Source organism: Salvelinus sp. IW2-2015, linkage group LG4q.1:29 (genome assembly GCF_002910315.2).
Source record: "Salvelinus sp. IW2-2015 linkage group LG4q.1:29, ASM291031v2, whole genome shotgun sequence".
Taxonomy (NCBI): domain Eukaryota; kingdom Metazoa; phylum Chordata; class Actinopteri; order Salmoniformes; family Salmonidae; genus Salvelinus; species Salvelinus sp. IW2-2015.
The window spans coordinates 6,559,881-6,567,214 of NC_036842.1; the positions used below are offsets into that span (position 1 = coordinate 6,559,881).

General features: G+C 44.5%; 1 long non-coding RNA gene across 1 annotated transcript in view; it reads right to left on the reverse strand.

Moving 5' to 3' along the window:
- Positions 1-6,705, reverse strand: part of LOC139025634 (uncharacterized) — a 226,818-nt gene extending 220,113 nt beyond the window's left edge. The window contains exon 1 of the long non-coding RNA XR_011477239.1: positions 6,671-6,705. This is a non-coding gene — a long non-coding RNA (uncharacterized lncRNA). The remainder of the gene's footprint in view (positions 1-6,670) is intronic.
- Between the last annotated feature and the right edge of the window lie 629 nt (positions 6,706-7,334).

Consider the following 7,334-nt stretch of genomic DNA (forward strand, 5'->3'; position numbering starts at 1 on the left):
AAATGACCATTGAATAGATTCCCAGATTCCAAACTGTAATTAATAAGCCCAGCGCAGTCACCGAGGTCAACACAGCGTTAGACAAGCCAGAACACACGGCCGGGGGTCGCCAACATGTCTGGCACCAAACTACTTGTCACATTTGGCAGAGATGAACAAACAGGAGGCTTAATAATGTTTGTTTTTCGTTCTTTTATTAGTTTTGTGCCCTTTAAGAGCATGGAGGCTTGTTCCATTAGGAGATCTCAAGGCATTTGTGGTTTCAAAGTGTTTAGGTATTCCAGACTACCTCAGTGAGCAGCTAGCTACTGGCATAGGAAGCTAGCAACTGAAGAAACTTCTGATTTAAGAAAACCAGGAAATGTACACTACCGTTAAGAAGTTTGGGGTCACTAAGAAATGTCCTTGTTTTTTAAAGAAAAGCACATTCTTTGTCCATTAAAATAACATCAAATTGATCAGAAATACAGTGTAGGCTTACCATTGGAACACAGGAGTGATGGTTGCTGATAATGGGCCTCTGTACACCTATGTAGATATTCCATAAAAAATCTGCCATTTCCAGCTACAATAGTAATTTACAACATTAACAATGTCTACACTGTATTTCTGATCAATTTGATGTAATTTTAATGGACAGAAAATTTGTTTTTCTTTCAAAAACAAGTACATTTGGAAGTGACCCCAAACTTTTGAACGGTAGTGTATCTATGAGAAGTATTTGGTTGTACTGCTGCTGAGTTGTACCAGGCAGCTAGACGTTTTGGTTAGGAGTGCATTCTTCATTGATTCAGTCTAACTGAAGTCTATACAAGATGGCTGCAGTGCAAATCTGCTCCTTAAATGGACAAACAGGATCTAGCTAGAGCTACATCAACAAAAAGTGTTGATAGAGGGAGTCCTAGTTTCTGTACCCAGATACCACAGGTGTTCTGAGTGGTCTCTTTTGTTATGACTTGTGGGTTTCATGACCACGTCGTCGTAAAAATTAAATAATGATGAGACGGGAGACAGGAATTAAGTTAAACTATTTATATGAACGTGATCATCTCCAACACATAGGACCATGATGCTCTGCGACTCAACCCCAATACATCACTGTTTGGATATCTTTTCGGTATTTTGGTGTTTTCTGGTGTGAACTCAATTCAAGTAGTTAACAGAGATACTGTAGGACACCCACAGACTAAACTCTCCTTTGATTGGTTGAGTTATCACAAAGACCTTCCACAGAAGTGAGGTTCTGGATCAGTGAAAGACGCTGTGATTGGCTAAGCATATCATTAATACTTGGACGACCCACATCAGTTTGCTTGAGACCCTCGACTGAGTCACGTCATACTGTGGTCGGTGAGCTCAGACTGAACCCGGTAACTGGGTTTGTATTAAACCCAACCCCCAGCCCCCGAAACAGACTCTGGCTGCTATTCTTAGACTGGAGACAGATGTGAAATTGTGCAGCTCAGGTTTTCTTATCCCTATACCCCTTTTAATCAAGAGGTAGCCTATACACACACCCATGTGAACACACACACACACACACACACACGTACTGTTATTACCCTGTGCTGTGGTGTGATGGGGATGTACTCAAGTGAATGAAGTTGCACAACTCTATTTAGTAGCAGTGGGGAGGGTTTAGTCAACTTCTAATTAGACCAAGTCATTTATCAGAGCTCAGGCTGTTCCAGTGGCAGGAAGGGAACTCCAAACCCCAAATTACAGCCTCCACATTGGGCTTCTCTTTGTCATTAGACTCAACTGTAAAGCCAAAGGCTTAATAATCCCCCACACAACCTGTGGGGTTGTATTTGTCTGCAAACATATGAGACAATTTGGTAAGATGCGATGGATACAGTGAGACTTCAAGAGACTTTACATTTTAGTCATTTATCAGATGCTCTTATTCAGACCGACTTACAAGAGTGAGTGCATACATTTTCATACTTTCCCCCCCTTTTTTCTCATGTTTCTAGAATGATCTTCTAGGGCAGTCCTGGTGAGAATAGAAATGCATTTACTTGAGTTAAGCCCCAAGGTGCTGTACGGGGCAGAGAATGTCATCCATCTTACTCTGTCTGTTTAAGTTCCATGTTTTTCCAGGTCACACCAATCGAGAGTATGAATAATATAATTGTAATTGTTCCTTTATAAATTATGTAGGCCTGGGAATTTTTTCTGTCCAAATGAACTTGAAAAACTCTAGAGTTTTTCCTGGTCAGAATACATGGTCTGGAATAACTCCTGGTCCTGCATGGTAGTTGAAGATGGCACTGCCGTCTTATGGGCTCCTGACCAATTCTGCTATTTTGTGTGTGTTTTGTATACTAATTGAAACTTTTTTGGGACATAATATTTCCTCCATCATTTTCTATGACCAAAAACAGCTTCTAGACATCAGAACAGCTATCACTAACCTTGATTTGGAGGAATATTTCTAATTCAACGAGTCGGCAGCTGTGGACATACTGCTCATTCCGGACCAGGCCCTAATCCCCGGGACTCGGACGAGGATGAGAAGCAAACGAGCGAGTTCCCTGAACTATGTCAGCGAATAAATAAATCGCCTCTACCCTCCGTTCTATTGGCGAACGTACAATCACTAGAGAATAAACTGGATGAGCTCCGTCGGAGACTATCCTATCAACGGAACCTGAAGAACTGTTATATCCTATGTTTCTCTGAGTTGTGGCTGAACAAGGACATGGATAATATACATCTAGCTTGTTTTTCTATGCATCGTCAAGACCGAACAGCAGCTTCTGGTAAGGTTAAGGGGGGTGTGTGTCTTTTTGTTAACAACAGCCGGTGTGTGTTCTCTAATGTTAAGGAAGTCTCTAGGTTTTGCTCGCCTGAGTTAGAATGCCTCATGATAAGCTGCAGACCATACTATTTACCAAATTAGTTTTTATCTATATTTTTCAGTCATGCATTTTGGCCCTTATACCGCAACCAAACAATCATGTACCGCATTTTATCAACAAATTCAAACACCACTAATTTACAAAAAAGGTATATTTGTCCCGTATTTCAGTCAGACATTCCAACCTGTCTATTTTGCAGCAGATAGGAAGCGAAGTGAGAGGTGTCACTCTCACCCAAATCAGTCCAAAATAAGCCCATGCCTTTCTATGGGCTTATTTATTTTGGACCTAAGCTTGTCGCCTGCCTTTCCGCATTTGGGACAATGACTCCCAATGTTAGGGCGGAGACATGAGCATCTCATCATATACAGATCTCTGTTTGCAGTCACATTGCGCTTTTGATAAGATAGATATCAAAAGGATGTGGTACTGGTCATGTTAAACACTTCTCCAATTGTTGTTGACATCTGATATACTGCACAGCGCGACGTAGGCCAATGTAATATCTTCAACCAATCACATTTGTCAAATCCTTTCGGTCTAAATTCCAGCTACATTTGGAGAGAACAGTTAACTACTACAAAAAGCGTGCCTCTGATGAAGATCTACAAAATTAAGTAGATAGCCGTATTAGACTGAAAATATATAAGGTGATTCGACTGAAAAGATTTCAGGTGATTTCGTCAAACTTGTGAGGCTCGCAATGCTCGTTCAACATATTTGTTTCTACTTCACTCAATCCCGTTTTAGAAGTCTCCCGTCCTAACTGTTTTACATTCCAACCAGAAATGTGTCAAATATATATATTTTTTTGATTATTTAACCCTTAAGTTAAGTTGACTGAGAACACATTCTCATTTACAGTAACGACCTGGGGAATAAGTTATAGGGGAGAGGAGGGGGATGAATGAGACAATTGAAAGCTGGAGATGATTAGCTGGCCATTATGGTATGAGGGACAGATTGGGAATTTAGCAAGGACACTGGCGTTAACACCCCTACTCTTACAATAAGTGCCATGGGATCTTTAGTGACCTTTAGTCAGGACACCCGTTTAACGTGCCATACGAAAGACGGCACCTTACGCAGGGCATCTACTTCCGGCGCCGAAAAGAGATGGCCGCCTCGCTTCGCGTTCCTTGGAAAATATGCAGTATTTTGTTCTTTTATGTGTTATTTCTTACATCGGTACCCCAGGTAATCTTAGGTTTCATTACATACAGTCGGGAGGAACTACTGAATATATCGATTAGCGTCAACTCATCATCGTTCCTACAGGAATATGATTCCCGAAACGGATCCAGTGTTTTGCCTTCACCCATACAATGGATCTGATCCCAGCCGGCGACCCTGTGCGACGCGAAAAAGGGGCAAACGAGGCGGTCTCGGTGTCAGGCTTCGGAGACGGGCAATCGCGCTCCACTCCCTAGAATACTACTCGCCAATGTCCAGTCTCTTGACAATAAGGTTGATGAAATCCGAGCACGGGTAGCATTCCGAGAGACATCAGGTTGCAAGTCGTGCTCTGCTTCACGGAAACATGGCTAACTCAAGGGACGCTAACGGAGTCGGTGCAGCCAGCTGGTTTCTTCATGCATCGCGCCGACAGAAAACATTTTCGGTAAGAAGAGGGGGGGGGGGTATGCTTTTGATTAACGAGAAGTGGTGTGATCATCATAACAACACACGGAACTCAAGTCATCTGTTCACCTGATCTAGAATCCTCAAATCAATGTCGACCGCATTATCTACCAAGGGAATTCTCTTCAATCATAATCACAGCCGTATATATTCCCCCCAAGCAGACACATCGATGGCCCTGAAGAACTTTATTGACTCTTTGTAAACTGGAACACACACCTGAGCTGCATTAATCGTAGCTGGGGATTTTAACAAGGCTAATCTAAAAACAAAACTCCTAAATTCTATCAGCATATCGATTGTGCTACCAGGGCTGGAAAACCCTAGATCATTGTTATACTAATTTCGGCGACGCATATAAGGCCCTCCCGCCCCCTTTCGGAAAGCTGACCACGACTCATTTTGTTGATTCCAGCCTACAAACAGAAACTCAAACAACAAGCTCCGCGCTCAGGTCTGTTCAACGCGTCCGACCAATCTGATCCACGCTTCAAGACTGCTTCGATCACGCGGATTGGAATATGTTCCGCATCGCGTCCAACAACAATATTGACGAATATGCTGATTCGGTGAGCGAGTTCATTAGGAAGTGCATTGACGATGTCGTACCCACAGCAACGATTAAAACATTCCAAACCAGAAACCGTGGATTGACGGCAGCATTCGCGTGAAACTGAAAGCGCGAACCACTGCTTTTAACCAGGGCAAGGTGACCGGAAGCATGACGAATACAAACAGTGTAGCTATTCTCTCCGCAAGGCAATCAACAGGTAAGTCCAGTACAGAGACAAAATCGAGTCGCAATTCAACAGCTCAGACACAAGAGGTATGTGCAGGGTCTACAGTCAATCACGGATTACAAAGAAAACCGCCCCGTCGCGGACCAGGATGTCTTGCTCCCAGACAGGCTAAACAACTTTTTGCCCGCTTTGAGGACAATACAGTGCCACTGACACGGCCCCCTACAAAACCTGCGGGCTCTCCTTCACTGCAGCCGAGGTGAGTAAAACATTTAAACGTGTTAACCCTCGCAAGGCTGCAGGCCAGAACGGCATTCCCAGCCGCGTCCTCAGAGCATGCGCAGACCAGCTGGCTGGTGTGTTTAGGACATATTCAATCAATCCTTATCCAGTCTGCTGTTCCACATGCTTCAAGAGGGCCACCATTGTTCCTGTTCCCAAGAAAGCTAAGGTAACTGAGCTAAACGAACACGCCCCGTAGCACTCACTTCCGTCATCATGAAGTGCTTTGAGAGACTAGTCAAGGACCAATCACCTCCACCTACGGACACCCTAGACCACTCCAATTTGCTTACCGACCCAATAGGTCCACAGACGACGCAATCGCAACCACACTGCACACTGCCCTAACCCATCTGGACAAGAGGAATACCCATGTGAGAATGCTGTTCATCGATTACAGCTCAGCATTCACACATAGTATCCAAACTCGTCATCAAGCTCGAGACCCTGGGTCTCGACCCCGCCCTGTGCAACTGGGTCTGGACTTCCTGACGGGCCCGCCCAGGTGGTGAGGGTGTAACAACATCTCCACGCGTGATCCTCAACACTGGGGCCCACAAGGGTGCGTTCTGAGCCCTCTCCTGTACTCCCTGTTCACCCACGACTGCGTGGCATGCACGCTCCACTCAACGCCTCCAACTCAATCATCAGTTTGCGGATGACACTACAGTGGTAGGCTTGATTACCAACAACGACGAGACGGCCTACAGGGGGAGAGGTGAGGGCCGGGTGGTGGTGTGAAAATAACCTCACACTCAACGTCAACAACAAAGGAGATGATTGTGGACTTCAGGAAACAGCAGAGGGAGCCCCCCTATCCACATCGACGGGTCAGTAGTGGAGAAGGTGGAAAGTTTTAAGTTCCTCGTGTACACATCACGGACAACTGAATTGGTCCACCCCACAGACAGCGTTGTGAAGAAGGCGCAGCAGCGCCTCTTCAACTCAGGAGGCTGAAGAAATTCGGCTTGTCACCAAAAGCACTCACAAACTTCTACAGATGCACAATCGAGAGCATCCGTCGGGCTGTATCACCGCCTGGTACGGCAACTGCTCCGCACCAACCGTAAGGCTCTCCAGAGGGCAGTGAGGTCTGCAGAACGCATCCCGGGGGCAAACTACCTGCCCTCAGGACACCTACACCACCCGATGTCACAGGAAGGCCATAAAGATCATCAGAGACAACACCACCCAAGCCACTGCGTTCACCCCGCTATCATCCAGAAGGGAGGTAGTACAGGTGCATCAAAGCAGGGACCGAGAGACTGAAAAACAGCTTCTATCTCAAGGCTATCAGACTGTTAAACAGCCACCACTACATTTAGCAGCCGCTGCAACATACTGACTCAACTCCAGCACTTTAAAAAGGGAATTGATGGAAATTATGTAAAAATGTACCACTAGCCACTTTAAACAATGCACTTAATATATGTTTACATACTACATTACCCATCTCATATGTATATATGTACTCTATATCATCTACTGCATCTTGCCATCTTTATGTAATACATGTACCACTAGCCACTTTACTATGCCACTTTATGTTTACATACCCTACAGTACTCATCTCATATGTATATACCGTACTCTATACCATCTACTGCATCTGCCATGCCGTTCTGTACCACCACTCATTCTATATCTTTATGTACATATTTTATCCTTTACACTTGTGTGTGTGTGTAAGGTAGTAGTTGTGGAATTGTTAGGTTAGATTACTTGTTGGTTATTAGCATTGTCGGAACTAGAAGCACAAGCATTTCGCTACACTCGCATTAACATCTGCTAACCATGTGTATGTGAC